Source organism: Crocuta crocuta, unplaced genomic scaffold (assembly GCF_008692635.1).
Source record: "Crocuta crocuta isolate KB4526 unplaced genomic scaffold, BGI_CrCroc_1.0 scaffold17, whole genome shotgun sequence".
Taxonomy (NCBI): Eukaryota; Metazoa; Chordata; class Mammalia; order Carnivora; family Hyaenidae; genus Crocuta; species Crocuta crocuta.
Window position 1 is genome coordinate 7,149,298 of NW_027532041.1, and position 24,933 is coordinate 7,174,230.

A 24,933-nucleotide genomic window follows, 5' to 3' on the forward strand; every position below is an offset into this window, starting at 1 on the left:
ATATAACTGATATGAAGTATGTTGGTGGAAGCCAAAAAAAAAAAAAAGAAAAAGAGAAAAGAAAAGGTAGGAGACTGGCAGAGGCTTTGAAATGTCAAATGCCCCCTTAGCATATTACAATAGAATTTAAAACCTCCAATGTTAAAATCATTAAAATATTTTCAAATCAGTAAAAGATAACTTTTCAATCATGCAAAAGCAAGACTAAATATCTTCCTATTCTCTACATGACATCATCATGTGGAGAGTCAATCAAACAGCACCCAGCCAAGGGGTGCCTGGATGGCTCAGTCAGTTAAGTTTGATTTCGGCTCATGTCATGATCTCACAATTGTGAGACTGAGCTTTGGTTTGGGTGTGAGCTGCCTGCTTAAGATTTTCCTTCTCCCTCTGTGCCTAACCACTTCAAGTGCACACACTCTCTCTCTCTCTCTCTCAAAAAATAAAAAATAGGTACACAGTCGACAAGTTTAAGACAATTTCCTAAATTTTATTTCTACCACTTATTACCTTCTGAATTTTATAATTTGTTCTGACTTTTTTCTCATTTAAAATAATATACACTTTTGTAGCAGGTTTTGAATTTATAATTTTGTAGTCTTAAAGGGGGCTGCAAAAATTCTACATGCCCCAGATCACAGGATTGGTCTGTAGTCCTCACTCTGAATTTTACAGATTTTTTAAATATAAAAATCATGGTTTTTTAAAACTTTTCCCAGCCTAACTTTTCCAAGTAGCAAACTATAATGTTAAAGCTAATGGAATATTCAGAGGTACCTGCATGGCTCGGTTGGTTAAGACACTGACTCTTAGTTTTGGCTCAGGTCATGACCTCAAAGTGTGTGAGATCCAGCCCTGCATCTGGCTCTGCTCTCACAGCATGGAGTCTGTTTGGGGTCCTCTTCCTCCCTCTCTCTCTTCCACCCCCGACTCATACTTTCTTTCCCTTTCTCACTCTCTCTCAAAATAAATAAACATTTATAAAAGCTAATGGAATATTAAAATTCAAACATTTAAAATTTTAATGAATTGAAGTTCAAAAAGATGGCAACTTGTCCCAAGCCAGGTAGGTACGTAGTAGCAACATAATGGTCGGGAGTCAGGGCTCCTGACTCTTGGGTCTGTTCTTCTCATCATGCTGTGTCATTTCTCTTAAAGGCACATGTTATGAAATATGATGCTCAAAATATGGCATTTATGGGATAATTCTGTAAAGTTTGTTCTTTTGATTTACTCAGCCACTGACGTATGCATCAAATATTCAATAAGCACTGAGGATTCACAGGTAGCCCCTTACCTTAAGCCACTGACCTTAAAGAAGCTCATAGGAGCAGATTTTAGACTAGTACAGAGAAATGTTGCAAATCAACAGTAATTGTATACATTGGAAATCCAATAGGAAAGGAATGTCTTCTGATTCACATTTTTTGTGTTCCCACATAGTCCTTGGAGAGAGAGAGAGAGGATCACTGGTCTTGGCTCCATCAGCTACTACAAAAACTCTAGTCAGGCTTATTGCACCCCCCCACCCGCCCCCATGCCCCATTCTTACTCAAACTCAAAGGAAGAAAGAATGTTAGGACCTTCTTTACTTCTGAATCTTCCTCTGTATTAGTGTTCTGCAGAGAAATAGAACCAACAGAAGCTAGCTAGCTAAGTAGCTAGCTACCTATCTTATAAAGAATTGACTAATACAGTTCTGGAGGCTGAGAAGTCCCAAGATCTACGGTCCAAAAGCCTGAAAAACAGGCGAGCCAATGGTGTGAATTCCAGTCCAATTCCAAAGGCAGAAGACTTGGGTCCCAACTTGAATACCATCAGGTGAAGAGAGTGAATTCTCCCTTACTTAGCTGGTTGTTCTATTCAGGTCTTCAAATTAGATGAGGCCGCCCACACTGGGAAGGGCGCTCCACTCTACTCAATCTACAGATTCAAATATTTATCTCTAAAAATTAGAAATACCCTCACAGACACACATAGAAATAATGTTTAACCAAATATCTATGTACCTTGTCACCCAATAAAGTTGACGCATAAAATTAACCATGATATTCACTTTCCTCCTCTCCCCGTATGTCTCTTTCTTCATCATTACTTTGTAGACCAGAGTTCCCCAGAAGCAGACCCTCAGATGAGAATTTGTAGAAAAGTGGGTTACTGAGAAATACCCCCAAGAAAAAATGGCAGTGGAGCAGACGTTAGGGCTGGAAAGGAGAGGAGGCCAAGCGAGGTTGCAATATTATGCCAAGTTCTAGAGAGGTTAACTTTGACTCAGTCCCGTTAAGAAACTCAGGAGGCATGTGGGATACACCTCAGACCTGGCCCAGGTCTTAGGAACTGGTATGTTTATACCCACACAAGATCAGTGGCCACAGGCAGTACCTGGACGACATAAATCTCCAGGTTCTTTCTGTTCTCTGTCTAGGGAGGGAAACTAGGCTCTGGCAGCCTGAGGGTAGCCGACCCTTCTGATGAAGTGCCACGGGTGTGGCCTTTGGAAGTTAAAACATCAGGTCCAGGAAAATCTAAAGGGAACTGAAGGAGTTTGGCAGAGCACAGACGTGAGCCTCAGTTTCTATTGACCTCTTAGCAATGATCACAGTAATATCAATGCCATCAAAGACTCCTATGTGGGATACTGGACTATGTGCTTTTCAGACATAATCTTATTCAATCCTCACATCAAATTAATGGGACCTGTTATAATGTCCATTCCGCAGATGGGAAGACCAAGGTTCAGAGTGAGTTCCTGAAGGAAAAACATGGCCTGGACACAATTCCCCCTTTTTCCATATGCTGTCTGTCCCTTGCTCCATGTCCTTGCCCACTACCCTGAATTATCTGGTGAAAATATTATTCCTTGCCATGTAAGAGAATGAATGGAATGCCAACATTTCCATTTGTAGTAGAGAAAATGGTTATTATTTATTTATGGTTATACTATCATATATCTCGTTAGCTTCCCGGGATATAATATGCGTTAATTCAAAGCAAAACTTTCTAGTTCTGATGAAGAGTAATGTAGGTCTAAGCTGGAAGACAAAAATATCTGCAATTTCCCCGAAAGTTTATTTTTTGAAGCCACTTAAAAGATGCAATACTTGGCTGATGGAATTTTTTGCATCCATATTTACACTCTGGGTTTCAGAAATTTGCTAAATATAAGAGAAGTCTTTAGACTATGGAGTGTAGTGTTATTTTTCAGTAACAAGACAGAGCATTTCCAAATTGAGCCATTCACTACCAAATGTAAAGAACAAGTTGTGAAAAAAATCACATGTGTCAGCTATAAACGCTGGGAGCTTCCTGCAATGATGAGTCATATACCTATACCACCTGAAGGCTCTCAAAGGACAGCTGTGTGTTTTGTAAACAAAAATAAATAGGTTTGTATATGCCATTACTTACTACAGAGTTAGCAATTACTTTGAGTTCTTCATTAAATATGCATATAAGTGAAGATATAATTAGGCAGATTTAGAAAGCTTTATGTTCTCTGTAGTTACTGTTTTGCAAAAGGGGTTTTAGCAAAACAGTTTATTCCTCTTAAACATTTATTTTGAAAGTGACTTAGCAAGGGATATAGTTCAACCAAATTACACCAATGCCTTAAATATTTTTATTTTTTAGAGGGGAGAGAGAGAGAGAATCTTAAGAAGCTCCATACCTGCACAGAGCCTGATGCGAGGCTTGATCTCATGTCTGTGAGATCATGACCTGAGCTGAAATCAAGTGTCGAAGGCTTAACTGACTGAGCCAACCAGGTGCTCCTGGCATTGCTTTAGAATGTATTTCAGGTTGTTTTTCTTCAAAAGTGATTTCCTTACTCATCATACAATTAATATTTTCAGTTACTGGAATTTCTCAAAGAATGGAATAATTGCAAAAATTATTTTAAGAGACATCTCCCACATTAGAGCTTTCCAGTTATGTATGTAGAGAGAAACTGCAAATTTGATAAGTTTGCACACTTGCACAATATTGAGTATGTTAAAATGTTACTCTGTGGGTTATTTCTTATTAATTTTCACCTTGTATTTTAGCACATGTCTGGCTTTTTTATTGTGGTGTCTAGCATTACTTTACATAGAGCATTGCACTTCAAGGAATGCTTTAGCATGTGTGGATATATTTAAAATTACCATATAATGGTGTGGAGAGGAATTCTTGCAGTAATTGGAGACAAACAGCTTGAAGCACCTAAATTATGTGGCTCCAACTGGCCTTCTTCTAGTCACCTCCATTTTGAAAAACAGAGCTTAAAAGAGGATATTATCTTTGTTTTGTGAACGTGTTTCTTTTTTTATTAAAAAAGAAAGTAATACTTAAAAATCACAGTGCAGACTGCTAGAAGAAGAGCAAATCGTTTCAATACAAGTCCTTTAATTTAATGGGATATTTATTCCTGTTTTTTTTTCCTGGACACTGGTGGGTGATGGTTACTATTTTCACATAGTATTATCATATGCATGTGACTTCTGACTGTAGGAAATCCCTACACACACACACACACACACACACACACACACCCATACACAGTTCTTTCTGTCCATTGTTCATGTCCTAGGGAATCTCTCCTTCCTTTCCACCCTCCCTCCCCCTCGGCCCCTCCCAATCATGCAGAAGAATGTCTTCTGGGAATGAAAGAAATGGCTTAGGAATTTCTAGACAAGGAGTGCCTGGGTGGCTCAGTGGGTTAAGTGTCAGATTCTTGATTCGGGGTCAGGTCATGATCTCACAGTATGTGGGATTGAGCACCATGTCAGGCTCTGCATTGACAGTGTGGAACCTGCTTTGGATTCTCTCTGCCTCTCTCTTTTTCTCTCTTTCCAAAATAAATAAATAAACTTAAAAAAAAAAAAAAGAATCCCTAGGGGTGCTTGGGTGGCTCAGTCAGTTGAGTGTCTGACTCTTGATTTCTGCTCAGGTCATGATCTCATGATTCGTGAGTTCAAGCCCTGAGATGGGATGCCAGAACAGAGCCTGCTTGAGATTCTCTCTCTTTCTCTCTCTCTCTCTCTCTCTTTCTACCCCTACCCTACTAGCACTAGCACACATTCTCTTCTCTCAAAATAAACATTTTTAAAAATTAAAAAAAAATCTCTAGACAAGGAATTTAAAAGCTTGTTTTCCAGCTAGAAATCTGAGGATGTAAGAAATGGAAATAGGTGGGAAAAAATCCAGTAAATTGCTTAGGATATACTGCAATCATCTATCTACACCCACACAATTTTACTATGATGTCTTTACTTTTTTGAATACAGCACATCAGTACCAGCCTCTTAACCCATTCTCCTTCTTCCTTACTTTTCTAGGAGTCACTTGAATGAAGTTCAGGGAGATAGATGTCTGGCTAACTAGCTTTAGATTAACCTCCAAAGCCATGCAGGAGGCTATGGAGTCTGATCTATGCAAATAGCACCATGCATGAGGGAGGACCATCACGAGGGCATGGTAATACTGTAATAATAATTTATATCTCCCCTCACTGCCTAGCTAAAGGGAACCCAGTTTTAGACAAAGCTATATAAATTATTCTATTTTTTCAAATGGATGGATTTCCTCACTTTGATCGTATATCATTTTTACTGAGTTTTAAGCACAGTAAACTGATTTTTAAAAGCTTCTTATCTTTAAGAAAAAGGATCAAGATTTCAAAACATTTGCAGTTGGAAACCTTTAGGTAGAAAAACTATCATAATGAGCAAAACGGGTAAAAAGGTGAAACATGTGCAAAACAGATGTTACACTCAGTTTCATGCCAGGACAAATTAAAAATCAGAGCCTCACTTTGTGATTTAGATGATGGACCATCTATACAGATGTGTGTAGGTTCCAAAAAATTCTCCATGTAAACTGGACTTTTTTTTTAATTGTGGAAAACTACTTTCCAAATGTAAGTGTGTTTAGTTACTAAAACCGAAATCTCTTCCTTGTTTCAGGATTGTCTCCAGGGCCCAAACCTTGATATTCGATCGGCACCACATGGGAATGAAAATAACGTTGAGGCCCATGGACCGAATGGAAAATAGGATTAGAAAATTTGAAAACATTTTCATAAAGAATAAAATACCCATTACTATTTGGTCATTTAAAATGTATGAAAATACATGCATGGGCATCAATTAAGTGCAAAAGATTTTGTTAGAAAACCAGATGGGTGATCACACCATAACAAAAATATAAGACACAGTTTGGATGGAGGGAGACAAACTTTAAACCCCAAAACAGTTTTAAAATGACAGTCGCTGCCTAGTGTAGATCTTCATAGGTCTTTAAAAAATGCAGTATGGGCATCCCCATTCTTAGGGGATTTCAATGTAGCAAGATACATTTGAATTGATATCCTAGGGATTTCACATATTCCTTATAACCATCATCATTAAACAAAAATAGGATTTCTTGATTTGGGGTGGATGAGTGTTTCAGGGAGTCTTGAAGAGAAGCTCTAGAGGGTAACCGACTCTTCTAAAATTGTATACATGTATATTTATTTCTATTTTTTTAGCGGAGAGTGCATAGCTTTTGTATAGTCTCATGAGGGTCCAAATAAGAAGAAACTGTGGAAGAAAGCAGAGCTCACTAATGGTAGGAGACAAGTGGATTTGTCTCATATGAAAAATGAACTATACAACCTGCAAAAGCTCTGCAAATAGTTGAAGTGTAAAATGAAGGATGTGCTGTATTTATGTCTTCAGACAAGTACACTACAACACCAGTAACATATTTTCCGTTCGGATGGATATTTTACAAGTCCGAGCTGTTTGTCATCAGACACCCTCTCTTTACAATCTGAACAACTTAAAGAGCCATGGGAACTAATCATACATTACACTATGTTGTACATTATTGGCAATTGCTCAAGAAAGAACTGGGAAGAGAAAGAAAATGAAGAATAAATATGGACTTGACTTGATGATCAAGGGACACTGACACAGATAAAAAGAAGAGATGAGGTCAAGTACCAGGTTGTAGGTTGCAAAGCACCTAATTCAATCAAATTTAATTCAATTTAGCAATATTAGTTATTAACATTAATTATTAACCTATGACACAGGTTCCTGGTGGGAAAATTTGTGAGAAAACATGGGAACTTGAAGCTCGGCCATCTTACAATGTTTCTTGCTTCAGCAGGAGTATGCCTTGTCATATAATGGAGAAGGTAAGATTTGGGTATTGTTTGTTTCTCACTGATAAGATGATGTTAACAAGCAAGGACCACAGTGTGGTAGATTTGCATTATGTCAGTTTAGTGAAGCTGGAAATAAATTTTCCAGAATTCCCTGCCTACCTACTTCCATGTTAATGTGAGGTGCAAGAAAGAGACACTGTGTGTGAAATTGTGGTAGGTAGGAGTGAAGCAAGAAGCATGTTCTTCTATGCTCGGAAGGCCAGTTCAGGGCACCTGAACAGCGCTCCGCTAGCGGCTCATGGACGTCCCTATTCAAGTCTCCTACTCAAGTGTCGGTGTACCTTGTTGGTGTGGACTGTGGTGGGCCTGAAGCTTCTGTAGCTCCTGCCAGAACTTCAGCTGCCCCGACTCCCCAGCCAGGCATGGGCTGAGCTCTGGGATGAGGAGTAGGAGTTTCTCCTGCAAGACGCCCACACCATCAACGTGGGAGGCCACGAAAGATTGACTTTAGTTCTAGTTTATCCGCATGCACTCTCCTTCCTTACTGCTTGCCTGGCTGACTTCAGGCCCAGCACCAGATTCAAGAGCAGCAGTCTTCAAAATTGTTTCGCCAGCTTTGGCATTTGTGTAAGGTCAAAACTCTATTATAAATCCCTTTTCTAAGTGACTCATAATGATTCAGCTTTTTCTAATTAATTTGGTATACCCAGATGTACCCATATAACCTGAGGGATATACACAAAAAAAAGGATTTAAATTAGGGGTAAATTGTTAAAGTCAGAAGTAATATTTTTATGCTTATTCTTTAAAAAATTTTTTGTTTATTTTTGAGAGAGGGAGGGAGAGAGCATGAGTGAGAGAGGAGCAGATAGAGAGACAGAGGATCTGATGTGGGCTCTGTGCTGACAGCAGAGAGCCTGATGCGGGCCTTGAACCCATGAGCTGTGAGATCATGACCTGAGCTGAAGTCAGAGGCTTGACTGACTGAGCCACTCAGGTGCCTTATGCTTTTTCAAATCAGGTGCAAGCTAACTCATTTCCCGGGTGAATTTATCAAAATGTATAAAGGAAAAAGCATTTTAAAATAGTTTTATATTTTCCTGGGCTTAGGAAAGAATTAGAAACAACAAAAAACTTTTACAAATCAGTAAATCAGTTTTAGTTTCCATCACTTCTTAACATACTTTCTTTTTTTATGAATATAAATTTTTGTCAAATTGGCTTTCATGCAACATCCAGTGCTTATTCCAACAAGTGCCCTCCTCAATGCCCATCATCCATTTTCCCTCTCCCACCCCTCCATCCACCCTTAGTTTGTTCTCTGTATTTAATCGTCTCTTGTGGTTTGCCTCCCTCCATCTCTGTTTGTATGTATTTTTCCCCCTTTCCTCCCCTTATGGTCTTCTGTTCAGTTTCTCAGGGTCCACATATGAGAGAAAACATATGATATCTGTCTGACTGACTTATGTCACTCAGCATAAAACCTTCCAGTTCCATCAACATTGCTGCAAATGGCATGAATTCATTCTTTCTCATTGCCAAATAGTATTCTATTGTATATATAAACCACATCTTCTTGATCAGTTCATCTGTTGATGGAAATTTAAGCTCTTTCCATAATTTGGCTATTATTGAAAGTGCTGCTTTATGAATAGACATTTTTCCAAAGAAGACATCCAGATGGCCAACAGACACATGAAAAGATGCTCAATGTCACTCATTATCAGGGAAATACAATTCAAAACCACACTGAGATACCACCTCACACTGGTCAGAGTGGCTAAAACGAATAAATCAGGAAACTACAGATGCTGGTGAGGATGTGGAGAAATGGGAACCCTCTTGCACTGTTGGTGGGAATGCAAATTGGTGCAGCCACTCTGGAAAACAGTGTGAAGGTTCCTCAAAAAATTAAAAGTAGAGCTACCCTATGCCCCAGTAATAGCACTTCTAGGAATTTACCCAAGGGATACAGGAGTGCTGATGCACAGGGGCACATAGTAGATACCTTCTAATAGCAACTGGTAGAGCCAGAGCTTACTCTCTGCAGAGAAGGTAGAGAAAGGAAAAATCCAGGATTTGCATAGAGTAACTCTCTGGACTCTTTAGTTCTCAAGGTTGACTGGGAAAGACATTGATCTTTTTCAGAAAAAAAAAATCTTATTAAATGCAATTGGTCAGACCTATCATGTATGGAATTAAAAGACCGTTTTTGGTTTTTGTTTCTGTTTTTGTTTTTTTTAGAGAGAGTGAGTGCTAGTGGTGGAGAGGGGCAGAGGGAGAGAATCTTAAGCAGGACCCATGCCCAGTGTGGAGTCGGATGTGGGACTCAGTCCCATGACTCTGAGATCATGACCTGAGCCAAAATCAAGAGTCAGAGGTTTAACTCACTGAGCCAACCAGGCACCCCTAGAAGACTGTTTTATACCTTCCAAGTCCCCTTCTCTGCTTTTGCAAATGTTGGTAGGCATTAACTAAATAGCACATTGCTCCAGTAAAAGAAGGCTTAGGGAGAGAATCATGAATAAGTTGAGAGTCATTGGGTCTTAGGGAAGGATTTGTTACAAGGAATAAAAAAAGCAAATTAGATTGAGTTAGACTTTATTTGGAATGTAAATTTTAGAACACGACTTAAGTGTAAAAATATAGCATGCTCTATTCCCTCCTCCTCTTTCCTTCTGTCCTCTGTTGGTACTTTAAAGTGCAAATGGTATCCTTTCCTAGGTTACATAGCTTTCCAGCTTGAGTCACACTGACCAAATGGTTAGTCTCTTTTGACACAGTTATTGAGAGTATTGATTGTAACAGCTTAGCCAATGGATTGACTTTGCTAGGTAAGGGTTTCCATTCTTGATCCAATCATCTGTGAGCAGGAAACAAAGTATAAAAAATGGCTGCTACATGGCAGTGGGAGGAACTTCTCAAAGATGATATGGACTGGACAGATGTCCTGAGATGGTTTGCACTATATAGTTTTTGATTTTGTTTTTGTTTTTGTTTTCATTATCCAGTAGAAAGCAATTGGACTCAAGTGTTCTTGTTAAGTAGAAAATCAAGCAGCTTCCTGGTGCTTCCCCACTCCAGGAGTGACAATTGTTTAGATCACATTTTTTTGAAAGCACTGAGTCTTTTGGTAATAAAAACTACAAAAAATATTAGATACAACCATTATATATCTTTCAATATGTTTTATTGTCTTGAAAGGCCAGTTAAAACAATCTTCACTCTAGATAACTGTTTGATCTCAGAAATAAAGAGTTCAGATCACCCATTCTCAAGGTATGATCATAATAAATATGTAACCTTCATTGGAAGAGTTTTTATGTTGTATCTTGTCTCTCTGGGGTTGTGCTTCTTCCTTCTGCATGATAGGAAAATGTTATGTTCCCTCAAAGTTCATGCAAAGAAGATATTCCTTTTAACACTGAGCAATAAATAAAATAAATACGATTTTTCTGACAGACATGAAAATTAGTACAGTGGGATTGAGAAATAATGTACAGGATGAACAGAATGCTACAAGTACAAAGAGCTTTAGGGAACATTTAGAGATCAAATCTTTGAATCCAATGCTTTTCATTACCAGATTAAGGAGTTGAAGGTTAGTGGAGATTAGGTAGCTTTCTGAAAACTAGTTTGTATGTAATTAGTACTAGGCCTTATAGTCTTAAATACAACCAAAACAGCAAAATCTTTACTTAAAAGTATATCACAAAAATGAAAATCTTTCCCCATGATCTATCTCTCTTTTTCTTCAAGTATTATTGTTCATTGATGTGACCCTACCATTTAAGTTTATAAAAGAAGAATTGGTTGAACCTTCCCTGTCTGTATGATTAGAAAAAAGTATTTCAAGTTTTGTTCACAGTGACTTTGTTTTTACCATAAGTTGCCACATAGTATAATTTTTTTTCCCAAATGTTTTATTTATTTCTAGGAGAGAGAGAGAGAGACAGAGTGAGCAGGGGAGGGTCAGAGAGAGAGGGAGTCACAGACTGAAACAGGCTCCAGGCTCTGAGCTGGCAGTCAGCACAGAGCCCGACGCGGGGCTCGAACCCACGAACCGCGAGATCATGACCTAAGCGAAAGTCGGACGCTTAACCGACTAAGCCACCCAGGCGCCCCCACATAGTATAATTTTTAATCAATTATTCTAAGAACAGTCTTAAGAATACTCATAACATTTATTGACATAATTGGCTATACCTTTGACTTTTACAAAATCAGAATGGGAGATTTCAAGGTTCAAGAGAAGAATGAAAGCATAGTACAAGCCTTAATTTCTAATATATACTGGCACTGAATACCAGCGGCGGGTATTGTACTTTAACTTCTGTACAATTTAACTTATTGAACATTTTTAAAATATTGGGGATTCTGGCAAGAACATAGGAAAAGCAATGAGAGCTTTAAAGTGTTCAGGCAGAAAGAGTCATAATTCACTATTGTGAACTGTATTACAAGAGCCTGAAATGCTATCACTATATGATGATCCCTATCAAAGGGTAACATTAAAAGGTTCTAAAGTTCAGAATAAATGAAACATAAAGCCTAACTGTTGTATCGATATGTCAGGGGAAACAGGCAGGAGTCATTTTGACATGAAACCATATGCAATTGTTTGTATATTGCCCTTTCTCCCTTTTTCCCCCTAGAGACATCCTGGCTTCCTTTCCATTGGTCAAGTCTCTTGGCTCATTTGTAAACTTAAATTTTATCCAGGGAAAGCCTTTCATATCTATTTATATCACATTCTGCTTTCATTTGGTTTATTTAGTGATTTATTAAATGCATTAAGCACAGTGAAATTTCCTAGGAGAGTTGGAACATATGAATAAAATTATTTTAAAATTATGTTTATGTTTTGATTTATAGAATTGCAAATTGTCAAAGACATAAGGGATCATGGTAAAGTAGCACACAGTTGCTTGGAGCCCACATATTACTCCAAGAACTCACTTGAAAGCTGGTAATTTCCCTGAAATGGCCCATAGGGGAAGCATATGCAAGGAAGCTCTCAGGACATGGTTGGAATAGATGTGCCTATACAGTGAATGGCAAACCGAGAAAGCTATTAGAGAATATGAATACAGGAGCAACTTCTTAACTTGACTCAGAGCCTGACCCCATTTTTATCCATTGTTTTAATTGTCTATTTTATTGAAAGGAGGGAGACATTTTACTCAGGACCAAACACTTGCCTCTTGAAAGTGTGAGCTAATGAATGTTATCATGTAAAGGGCAATATAAATACATATCTCTTTTATTATTTTGGATTTGAAAAGTAGTAAAGCAACATTTGGTAGCCAAATCAGCTTGTTTAGACAGTAAAAATGTTACTTAACTTTTCTGTATATCAGAGTCTTTAAACAATTATTAATTTAACAAAATCTGACTATCTACTGAGTGTAAAACATTTTACTAATCCCTGGGGTAGAGGAATGGGGTGAATGATGAGAGGTAATCCTGGAAGGGTATGCAGAGGGCAGATTTTAAAGGACCTTGTATGACATACTAAGCAGTTAGGATTTATCCCTTTTAGTCTGTTAGGTGTCATTAAAAGTTTCTAATCAAGAGAGGGGCATGATTAAGCCTGGCTCTTAGAAATAACACTGTGACAGTAGTATACAGGATGGTTGGGAAGAGGACAGACATAGATCCAGGTAGGAGACAATGGTAATTAATTGGACTGGAGACAATGTAGCCTGAACAATGGCCATGTCAGTGGTGAGGGAGGGAAGGGATAGGTCTGAGAAATTGTTAGGGAGTTCAATTGGTAGCATTTATGATTGATTAGATGTGGAAGCTAAGAAGCAACATGACTTGATAGTGATTGATAAGCTGCTGGAATAATTGATGGTAATTTCTGCCTTGTACAAATTGGGTATATGTGGAACTTCCATAACCTTGGTTCACTTTTATACCAATAAAAGTAACTGTTAAAGAAGATTGCTACCTTTTTTAAATTCAGTTATACATGTAAAGCAATAAAGTACATTTTTAAACTATATATCTAATACAAGCAAGGCAAACAATTGGTTTCTGTTGTTTCAATGTTGCTAATAAACAGTCGAGGAAACTGGTATAAATTGCCAATCTTTATAGTTCATATTTATAGGAATAGCCTGCATGTCCCCGTGGAAATGAGGAACAGGCCTTATAGAAAATTCCATACGAAGCTTTGAGGTCTACCATGACATGACTTGATAGACTAGGGCAACTGAAAATCCAGTTTCTAACTCCAGAAAGCAAATGTTAAGAGAGAGAATTGATAAATACTTGACTTACACTAATTCCTTGAATGTCTAGCCATGCATTTCATGTCATCTATCATTGTGGTTTCTCAGCACTTAGAAATATGAGCCCTGAATAAAAATGTAAGGGACCACCTGCCTTCATGGCAGTATTCCAGGAATCTGCAGCCTAATTTATGTTTTCCACTAGCAGGAAATGTAGATGGCTACCTTCTAGTTGGCATTCTCAGATCCATCTTTCAAAGGAGACCATCACAAAGAAACTAATTTTATGTTAAGGCAGAAATAATAGAGTGTACTTCTTGTACATAGTGACCTAGAATTAGGTTTAGGATCAGAGGAGGCACAGAGAATCAGAGGGGAGTCACGTCAGGTAGGCTCATTATAGATATCTTCTAACTTCTCTGTTACCCATTTGACTTTGGGTCTAACACAATAAGTTGGTGATGTAACCTAATCGTGAAGCAGAACAGGAGTATTGCATTTCAGTCTAGTAAGTTAACTAATACGAGAGTAATGTCTTTTTGTTTACTAGGTGTTGTTTTTTTGAAAGTTGATAATTTTTTTGTCATTCTTTTCCTCACAACTGTGACTGAACTCCTGAATTGTTATGGTATAAAGTAAAAAAGAAGACACCTGGTCCCTAACCAACGAAGTACTAAGCTCTGTTTGTAATATGCAAATATTACTGACTAAAAATGGAAAATAAAGACTGATATATGACAATTGTTTATCATTTCAAATAATTATACTGTCAAAATTGATAGAATTTTCTAGTTTCTTTAAATTTATTATATTTAAATTTTATAACATACCACAGTGGCTAGTGGATGGGATTAAATTAGGACCTAGGGGGGTGCCTGGGTGGCTTAGTCAGTTGGGTGTCTGACCATGATCTCATGGTTCATGAGTTCAAGCCCCATATTGGGCTCTGGGCTGACAGCTCAGGGCCTGGAGCCGACTTCAGATTCTCTGTCTCCTTCTCTGTCTCTGCCCTCCCCTGCTTATGCTCTTTCTCTCTCTCTCAAAAATAAGTAAATAAACTTAAAAAAAAAAAATTAGGACCTAGGACCAAGCTTCAATACCTTTGACATTTACTCGTGGTGACACTGTAGATCAGTTATTTAACCCATCTAAACTCTCATACTTTAATCTGTAGTACATAAATGATCATAATTACTTCATCTGATAATTGAACTCTAAGTAAATGCTCAGTAAATGATTGTTGGTTAGCACTAGTGCTGGTGGTGGTAGTAGAAATGTGAGTAGTAGAAGAGAGTGAGTAGGAAGTCCTTCCTGGTCCCACAAAATACTTACATGAGTTATTTCTAAAACTTTAAAAGTAATAAATAAAGAAATAGGAATCAGGATTTTTCTCAGTATCTGAGGGACAAAAGGGAAATCAGAGACAATATGTGTGTAGGTGCGTTTGTACCTGTATGGGTTTATAGGGGAGGGTATGTCTTCATATATCATTAGGACTAACATAATTACCTTTTATGCATTTTATGATCACAATGAGTCATGTTTTCAACAATATATTCCTGAAACAAAAATAGTAATGTGTTGTTTCTTGGTTGATCCTTTGACAGAAGCCCAAGTCTTATTAATAGACATTCTGTGAAGGTGTCCATGAAGAACAAAGTTCGCGCAGTTCAACTATGTAGCCTTTTCATGGTCCAGTTCATTGATTTAAGGAAGTAGTTACATTAAGTTAAGAGGTAGATGTGGCCATAATATTTTAAGACAATATTTTCAGTTGGCATCCTAATGAGAGCAAATTTGAGTTCATCCTCTGAAGAAGGATAGATTCATGAACCTTGGGAACAAGGGAACAATTGGGAGGATTGGCGTCCTTGTGATAATGTAAGAAGGTCAACCAGAATCCTCAGAGAATTACTCAATACAAAAGACTTTTAATAATCATGGTAAAGAAAAATTATTTGTGCTTGGGGTTACTCTTCTTTAAACATTTTTAAAATTGCAAAATAGTGCTTTCTAATTTATTTCTGATTTACAGGTTGCTTCATTAAATTGAATACATAATATGCATTATTGAATACATATAAGCAATAATTAAATATGGCTTCAGAAGCTCAATATGAGATGACTGGGGCACATCATCAAAAATACTGAAAGCCAGAAAATCTTAATTATATAAGTAGCAGTGCTGTATGTTGAGAATTATTGAACTGTTGTTTTGGAGAAGATTGGGGAAAATGGGATAAAGACTGGGGAAGCGGCAATAAATATATTTCTTTAATTCTTTTATTTAAATGAAAACACATCCATGTCAAATAACAACAGTGTGAAAACATGCTATGACATCTGGAAATTACTTTTTACTAACATTATAACTAAAAAAATTTTGAGATAACAAGACATAAATTAACTACTTTTTGACTCGTGCCCTTTGAATTAATGTAAAATCTGTTCTCTCATAGATCTTGCTTGCTTGAATGAGGGTGGTTTTCTTTATTCAGTACTTAATGATTAGTAATCAGGTATGTTGGTCAAGAGCAAAGTTGAACAATTAAGGAGAGTAGGAAAGGATTTCCTAAATCTACTTTATTTATACCTATAAAAATACAGATAAAGGCGTTATTCCAGCCTTCTGATTCAGAAAGGGGACTGGGGCAACGTTGCTGTGAGTATTTTTAACAAGTATGCTAGGTGATTCTTGTAATCAGACACATCTCAAGATAACAAACTAAACCAATCCTTCTAAGAAACTCTTTGGAGATGGCTTTGCTTTAGAAATTCATTCCCCTCCTCCCCATCTCTACTCCCTCATCCTTACAACCACAGAACAATCCATATATTCCCATGCAAAATATCATTGCTAACAATTGGTGTACTTTTCCCTCCTGCTCAGAGAAGTCATTCAGATTACAGTCTCCATAGGTCTTTGCTACTTTTTGTCATACTAGTAGTTGGTAAGCACATTTTTCACTCATAATTCCTGTGATCTAGGATTTATGTTGCTGAGCACTACACTTAGCTTTAAGGAAATATAGACGATTAAAATCCGGTTAATTCTGGTTTTATACATTTAATACGTTGAGGAATGCCCATTATTTTCCTCCTTAAAAAATGGATACAAGACATAAAATTTTGGGATTCATTGCCCAAACTGCCTTCTTATTGTATCTTTTTATGTGCTTTCAGGTGCCAAAGAGTTACTTCTTGGTTTCTGGTTCAGTTTTCATATTCTAAGACTTTTTAGTAAAAGGTATGATAATATTTTAATATGGCATTTAAATATTACTATCAGACCTTTTATTTAGACAACTACCAACCCAATAGGATGCTTCCAAGGGCTCAATTAGCAAGCAGTGTTGTAGGAGTGCTAAAGTCTAATCGCTCTTACACACGAAAGCACAAACCAAAGTGTTTTCTTCTTCAAGGTGATTTTTCTGTTAAAGATCTACTTTAAGTAATCTTAAAGTAATCTTTGGCCATGCAAAGAAGAGAATTCAATTTTTACAAAATAATTACAAAGTGCTTTGTAAAATAGTGTCAAGGGAACAAGACTTATCTCATATCTCTATCCCAAAATATCTTCTTTCATTGTAGGTGTTCTCAGTTCTTAATTGTATTTTATCTGCTTATTCATAATGAGGATTACCTCATTCTTCTTTTAGCTAACTTTATTTAGTATTAAGCAGGAGTGAATATAGCTAGTCATTCAATCACTCAGTATCTTCTTATTTTGTAACCCAACAGTTTTCACTGATAAAAGATCATATTTCATACAATTTTCCAAATTACAATCACTGAATATATGAATTCTGAGTAAAAAATGGCAGTTTTTTAAAGTGTTTTATTTATTTTTGAGAGAGAGAGAGACAGAATGAGTAGGGAAGGGTCAGAGAGAGAGAGGGAGACACAGAATCCAAAGACAGGGTCCAAGCTCTGAGCTGTCAGCACAGAGCCCAACGCAGGACTTGAACCCACCAACTGTGAGATCATGACCTGAGCCAAAGCCGGATGTTCAGCCGACTGAGCCACCCAGGTGCCCCAAAAATGGCATTTTTTAAGGCTCATTTCAAAGATGAGACATATCTTGTAGCAAAAAAGTACAATGTATGCTTATGAAAAATAATCCTGTTATAATAGGCCAGCTGCCCCGTATCTGTGAATACTCAGTCAAAATCATTTTAGCATTGTATTCCTGGAAAAGAGTGCAGGATTTATAAAAGAAACATTATGATTTATTGTTTAACACACACTTTCACAGGAAGGGCATCATATTCAGGAGGGTGACTTGGTGTCAAATAATGAATCTTTCAATCTGTTGTATTTGTGATTTTCAAATCCACACACTTCCATATGTGACTTTAGTGCAATGCTATTTGACTTTTAGTCTTTCTTTTCCAAAAATATTGAAAGCCTTAATCAAGAAGGTGCTTGAAACATAGCCACCTGACTGTTGGGAAAAAAAAAGTCCTCCATCCCACAGAGGTGAGGACTTTTCAGGTTATTTGATTTCATTTGTTTGAATGGGAAAATCTCCCTCATATTTCATAACATAACTGGCACAAAAAAGTAGCAATACAACAATGCAGGATGTCAAAACTTCAGGTATGAATTTTTCTTGTGATAGTGACCCTTTATGAATTTTAAAATTGAATTTAAGACCCCTTTTTTTGTCATTCTCCATATTTTAAATCTGGGTGAATAATTCTCCCCCTTGAGTCAAGGTGTTTTATTAAATGATAAAATATTTTAATTATGTGTTTTTGAGTCCAAATATATCCTAAAACCGGATTGTAGGAGTGATGGCATAAGACACTATTTGCTGGAGTACTTCTTGTAAAACAAATGATTTTTCTTATCTTAGAATATATCAATTTCAGAATACATGTTAATGATATCCCAAATATGTATGCGCATACATATGTTTGTTTATAATATGTAGTTAATAAATTTACTTGAATTTTACTTCACCAAAGGGAACAGAATAAGCTATTTTTGTGTTCGAAAATATTAAATATCCAGGGGTGCCTGGGTGACTCATTTGGTTAAGCGACAGACTATTGATTTTGGCTCCGGTCATGATCTCACGTTTCCTGAGGTAGAGCCCATGTATAGGACTCTGTGCTAAAAGTGTGGAGCCTGACTGGGATTCTCTCTCTGCCCCTTCCCCTGCTTCCACTTTCTCTCTCTTTCTCTCTCTCTGTTTCAAAATAAATAAACAATAAAAGAAAATACTAAATATCCAAAGAGCAACATTAGTCGTAAAAACCAAAATTATACTTTTGTTTCTTATTTTAAATAAGCATATGGAAAACACATCTTTTTTATTTTTATTTTTTGAAGTTTATTTATTATTGAGAGAGAGAGTGCATGCGGGGCAGAGACAGGAAGACAGAGAATCCCAAGCAGGCTCCCTACTGTCAGCACAGAGCCTAATGTGGGGATTGAATTCACAAACCGTGAGATCATGACCTGAGCCAAAGTCAAGAGTTGGATGCTCAACTGACTGATCCACCTAGGTGCCCCTGAGAAATACATATTTTTAAGAGCTGAATATTTTATAACATTAATTTTTTAATTAATAGACCCAATCTATAAAACATTATTATTCCCAAGACTTTCTAATAAAAGTAAATTGTCATTCAGTTGAGCCACCATTTGTTAATAATTGTGAAGAAATTATATTAGATACAAATATGAATAAGACACCATATTTAGGAAACTAATTTATACAGCAAAAATTTTTTAAAATTATACTTTTTAATAAAGAGCATAAAAATTTATAAAAGTTATATTTTACAAAACATAGCTTATAATAAATTTATAAAATCATTTTAATAAAATTATACAAAGTTGTAGCTTATTTTTCTAATTTATTTTCTAAGAGCAAAATATCGTATATTTCCTTTTCTCTCAAAATGAAAGTATCTTTGATTTTTCTCCTGATAATAAAGCAAATATAGTCCACAATAAAAATAACTAAAGCAAATACTGCCCTGTGTAGTAGTAAGGGAACCTCAGCCTTCTTGAACGTCTTTATCTTTCAGTCCTCTCCCTTCTCGCACTCTCTGCTCCAGCAATCTCATTCCACAAAGGTAATAAAAGCTTGATGCATATATACATGTGTACACATGAGTATGTGTTTGCACATGTGTGTTTTTGCATACATGGCACTTGGTGTGTATTTTAGTGCCTGGCATGTGATAAGCACTTGGTAGATGTAAGCTTTATTACAATTAATACTGCATATTTGTTTGATAACATTTTGTAATTAAAATCTTTTATCTTGAAATATGGCAGAAATTTCTTTTCATATAAAATCATATAGATCTGTTATATGTTTTAATGGATATTTAGCATTCATTTTATTGTTATATTTTCATTTGTTAAGCAAATCCCTCTTTTTTTTTTTCTATTGGGGTATAATTCACATACAACAGTGTATTCGTTCCAGCTATACAAAATAATGATTTGATATTTATATATATTGTGAACTGCTCACCACAGTAAGTCTAGTTAATATCTGTCACCATACATAATTACTGCAATTTTTTTCTTGTGATAAGAACTTTTAGAATCCACTCTCTTAGCAACTTTCAAACATGTAATACAGTATTATTAACTATAGTCACAATGCTGTATATTACGTATTCGTGACTCACTGATCTTCTAACTGGAAGTTCGTACCTTTTGATTCCCTTCATTCATTTCACCCACTCCTCACCCCCAACCTTGGGCAACTACCAATCTGTTCTTTGTATCTATGAACTTGTTTCTTCTTTTTTTTCAGACTCCACATAAATGTGAGATCATACACATTTTGCTCTTCTACATCTGATTTATTTCACTTAGTGTAATACCCTCAAGATCCATGCACATTTTTGCAAATGGCAAAATTTCCTTCTTATTAAATGACTGAATAATATTCCATTGTATCTATAGTTAACAATACAGGAATTAGGGGTACTGATCCCCCCATGCAGCTGAAATCCCAAGTATAACCTTTGATTCCCCCAAGATTTAGCTACTAATAACCTACTTGACTGGAAGCTTCCTGGTAACACAAATAGTTGATTAACACATATTTAGCTTGTTATATGTATTATATACCTTAATCTTACAACAAAGTAATTTACAGAAAAGAAAATGTTGTTAAGAAAATCATAAGAAAAAATAGATTTATTGTACTATACTATATTTATTTTTAAAAATTTGTGTGTAAGTGAACCTGTGTAGTTCAAACCTGTGTTGTCCAAGGGTCCATGGTATATATATTTTATATATCCATTCATCTGCTGATGGATACTAGGTTGTTTCCATACTTTGGCTATTGTAAATAATGCTCAATGAAAATGGGCTGCATATATCTTTTCATGTTAGTGTTTCTGTTTTCTTTGGATAAATACCCAGAAGTGCAATTGCTGGATAATATGGTAGTTCTATTTTTAATTTTGGGGGGAACTTCCACACTGTTTTCCATAGTGAGTGCACCCATTTACATTACTACCAATAGTTACATCCTCGCCAGCATTTATTATGTCTCGTCCTTCTAATAATACCCATTTTAACAGACGCGAGGTGATAACCCTATTGTGGTCTTGGTTTGTATTTTCTTGATAATTTGTGATGTTAAGTGTATTTTTATATGCCTATTGGTCATATGTATTTTTTTGGAAAAATATTTATTTGGATCCACTGTACACTTTTAAAAAATTTATTTTTTGTTTGTTGAGTGATATGAGTTCTTTATATATTTTGGATACTAGCCTCTTATTAGATAGATGAGTCACAAATATTTTCTTTCTTTCAATTGGTTGCCTTTTTATTTTGTTGATGGTTTCCTTTGTTATGCACAAGCCTTTTAGTTGATGTAGCCCCGTTTGTTTGTTTTTGCTTTTATTGCCTTTGCTTTTGATGCCAAATCCAAAAAATCATGATCAAGACTAATGCAAGGAGCATACTGCCTATTTTTTCTTCTATAAGTTTTATGGTTTCAGGTCTTACATTCAAGTCTTTAATCCATTTTGAGTTAATTTTTGTATGTGGTATAAGATAGTGATCTAGTTTCATTCTTTTGCATGTGACTGTTCAATTTTCCAGTACTATTTATTGAAAAGACTGCTCTTTCCTCATTGTATATTCTTTTCTAATTTGTCATAAATGAGTTAACCATCTAGTCATAGATTTATTTCTGGACTCTCTACTCTATTCCATGATCTAAGTGTCTGTTTTTATGCCAGTACTGTACTCTTTTGATTAGTATAGATTTGTGATAGATTTTCAAATCAGGGAGCATGATTCTAGGTTTGTACTTGTTCCTCAAGAGTACTTCAGCTATTTGGGGTCTTTTGTGGCTCCATACAAATTTTAGAATTATTCATTATGTTTCTGTGAAAAATGTCATTGGAATATTAGTAAGGATTGCATTGATTCTGTAGATTGCTGTGGGTAGTGGACATTTTAACAACATTAATTCTTATAGCCCATGAGTATAGAGTATCTCTTCATTTATTTGTGTTTTTTTTCAATTTCTTTATAGTGAATAGAAATGGAACAGATTTTGTATACTGTATATATATTGATTTTGTATACTGCAAATTTACTGCATTTATTAGTTCTAACATTTTTTTTCAGGAGTCTTTAAGGTTTCCTGTATATGTTATCATGTTATACACAAAAAGTGACCATTTTACTTCTTTCTTACCAATTTGAATGTCATTTATTTCTTTTTCTTGCCTATCTGCCCTGGCCTGAACTTCTAATACTATGTTGAATAAAAATGGAGAGAGTGGACATACTTCTCCTATTCCTGATCTTAGAAAAAAATCTTTCAGCTTTTCATCCTTGACTATGAATTTAGGTGTGGGCTTATCATATATGGCATTATTAGGTTAAGTTACATTCTTTCTATACCTATTTTGTTGAAGTTTTAGGTTTTTTTTTTTTATCACAAATTGGTGTTAAATTTTGTCAAATGCTTTTTCTGCATTTATTGTGATGATCATGTAATTTTTCCCCCTTCCTTTTGTTAATGGGTGTATCACATTGATTGATTTGTGGATGTTGAAACATTCTTACATCCCTGGAATAAATGCACTTGATCATTGTGTATGGCCCTTTTAATATATTGTCGAATTTGGTTTGCTAACATTTTGTTGAGGATTTTTGAATCTATGTTCACCGGGGATATTGCCCTGTAATTTTCTGTTCCTGTGGTGTCCTTGTCTGGTTTTGGTATCAGGATAATGCTGGCTTCATAAAATGAGTTTGGAAGTATTTCCTTTTCTATATTTTGGAAAAGTTTGAAGATTTATCTTTCTTCTTTGAATTCTTTGGTAGAATTTATCAGTGAAGCCTTCTGGTACTGGACCTTTATTTGTTTTTAAATTACTAATTCAGTTTCATTATTAGTAGTCTGTTCAGATTGCTGGGTGCATTTGAGTGTTCACTCAAGTGTTGTTTATTCCATTGTCACATCCTGGGATAGTACAGCCAGTCCTTATTTATGTCCACAGTGCATTCCTGAAAACCACACCATATAGAAATCTGTGGTAACATAAATAACTTTCCCCTTTAAGGCTAGAGTCACACCTGAGGGTCCTAGTCTTTTCCAGCCTTTTTACACTTAAATCTAATTCATTTGTTCCATCCAAATTATTCAGATACATTTATCCTTTCTTATAAACCGAATATTCTTATACTATGTTTTCTTAAATTTTGGTTAAAATTAATAACATGTATAATTTGTAGAGAAATTTATCAATTTTAAGTCTTCCTACCCTTTACAGAAATATGGTATACTTTTCTATGTATTTAAGTCTGCCTTTATATCCTTTCAAATAACTTACCAGTTCTTTATATGTTGCTTGTGTATTTCTGAAATCATGCAATATCTTTGCAGATATCCCTGACAAAACTCTTGGGAAGAATTGGCTTTGGTTACATTCCTCACCACTAAACACATCACCATGGCCAAGGGAAAGTAGCATTTAGACCCAGTGAGGAATTCCACTGAGGCCAGGAAAAGAGAGGGTGCACAGGTTGGTGGTACACAGTCCAAATGATGTAACTGAGAAGAATTCCTAAGGATGAAGTTGGGGTAGAGTTCCAGAAAAGAAAGGAGGGGGGGGAGGTGTCAGGTAGATAAAGCCAAGTTCTTAAAGAAACAGAGAATAGCCATTATATATTTTTAGGTAATTTATTCAGACTTTGATATAATTTCTTGATCCATCATTGTAGACAATCTGAGCATAGACAACAGATCTACATAGGATTATAAACATTTTGTATTTCCTACATATTTCAAACCATTATGCAACAGAAATTTGAATTCTGTGGAACCAAAAAGTAAGAGAAGAATTTTATACCAGTTTTTTCTTCCTTCCTGTAAACTATGATTAATCTAAAGTACTAGCTCATCCCCATCTATGCACATTAATACCAGCCCCTCCTTTTCCTGTCCACCTCAGTAATCCTCACCTGTGCCTCCCTTGTCTCATGAAAATTTAGCAAACTGGAATAAAGAAACCTACAATGTCATGACAAATCAATCCTTTACAAAGTTGTGTACCAAGTATTATTTTAAAGAATGCATCTTTTTCCACTTTAATCTCTTTTATTTAATGTCAATTTTTGGCATGCGCGTGTGTGTGCGTGTGTGTGTGTGTGTGTGTGTGTGTTTACTTAGCTTGGAGAAATACAAGAAAAAGATTTTTGAATTTCTTTTTATCTTGTTCTCATGCAAGATTTCTCTCTATTTGTGCTTCTGTGTTATATTTTTGTTACATGACACCACTCTGGAAATTTTCATAAGGACACATTTTAATTATAGGATTCAAATCCAGTGCCATTTGGGGCTATAAATATGTGTCCAGACACTTAGGATAAGAAGTAAAAATTAGATCAATATTTTAATTTCCATCTTGGGTCAGCCATAAGAATGAAGGTAACAAATGGTCTAATGAGTAAGGTTTAAACTAGGTTACCATTAGTGGTTAATTGCTTTACTATGGAAATAAAAATGATAAATGTTAATCTACAAATTAATTTCTACAGATCTGCAGTGATACATTGATACTTCTGAATCATGTCTGAGGTATTTTGTTTGTGTTTAACAATAAAATAGGAACCTAAGGCAGATAGCAATTTACAGAAGAAAACCATTAACAAACATATATTGATTTATAAGACTCCTGTTTCTATACTGCAGGGAATATGAACTAATAAAGGTATAATATTTAGTATGTTTTATAAGCTATAAAAAGATTTATCACTTAGATGTGTATATTCGAAGTTGTACTACCTCAAAACACAAGAGAGAAAGAGGAAAGGGGATGTGATGAAATATTTAGAAATCAATGAGGATACTTGTTAAGAAACTAGTAATTATAGAATGTCCAGCATTTGGAATTGATGCCTTCAATGTCATCATATGATAACAGACTGATTATTTAACAAAGTCAAAATAGCAAACAATAAATATAGCAAACGATGTTTCATGTGGATATCCAAGACTTTCTGTTTTGCTCTTGAGGAAAATAACACATGTATTTATATTTTAATTAAACA

At 35.8% G+C, this 24,933-nt stretch overlaps 1 long non-coding RNA gene across 3 annotated transcripts in view; it reads left to right on the forward strand.

Annotated features, from left to right (window-relative positions):
• The window catches only part of LOC144241732 (uncharacterized), a 331,611-nt gene that overhangs the window by 148,723 nt on the left and 157,955 nt on the right, over nt 1-24,933 (forward strand). For 2 of the 3 annotated variants that reach the window (XR_013338172.1, XR_013338173.1), the window contains one exon: nt 7,058-7,162. The exons of the other annotated variant lie outside the window; for it this stretch is intronic. This is a non-coding gene — a long non-coding RNA (uncharacterized LOC144241732). The remainder of the gene's footprint in view (nt 1-7,057; nt 7,163-24,933) is intronic. 3 annotated transcript variants of the gene reach the window in all.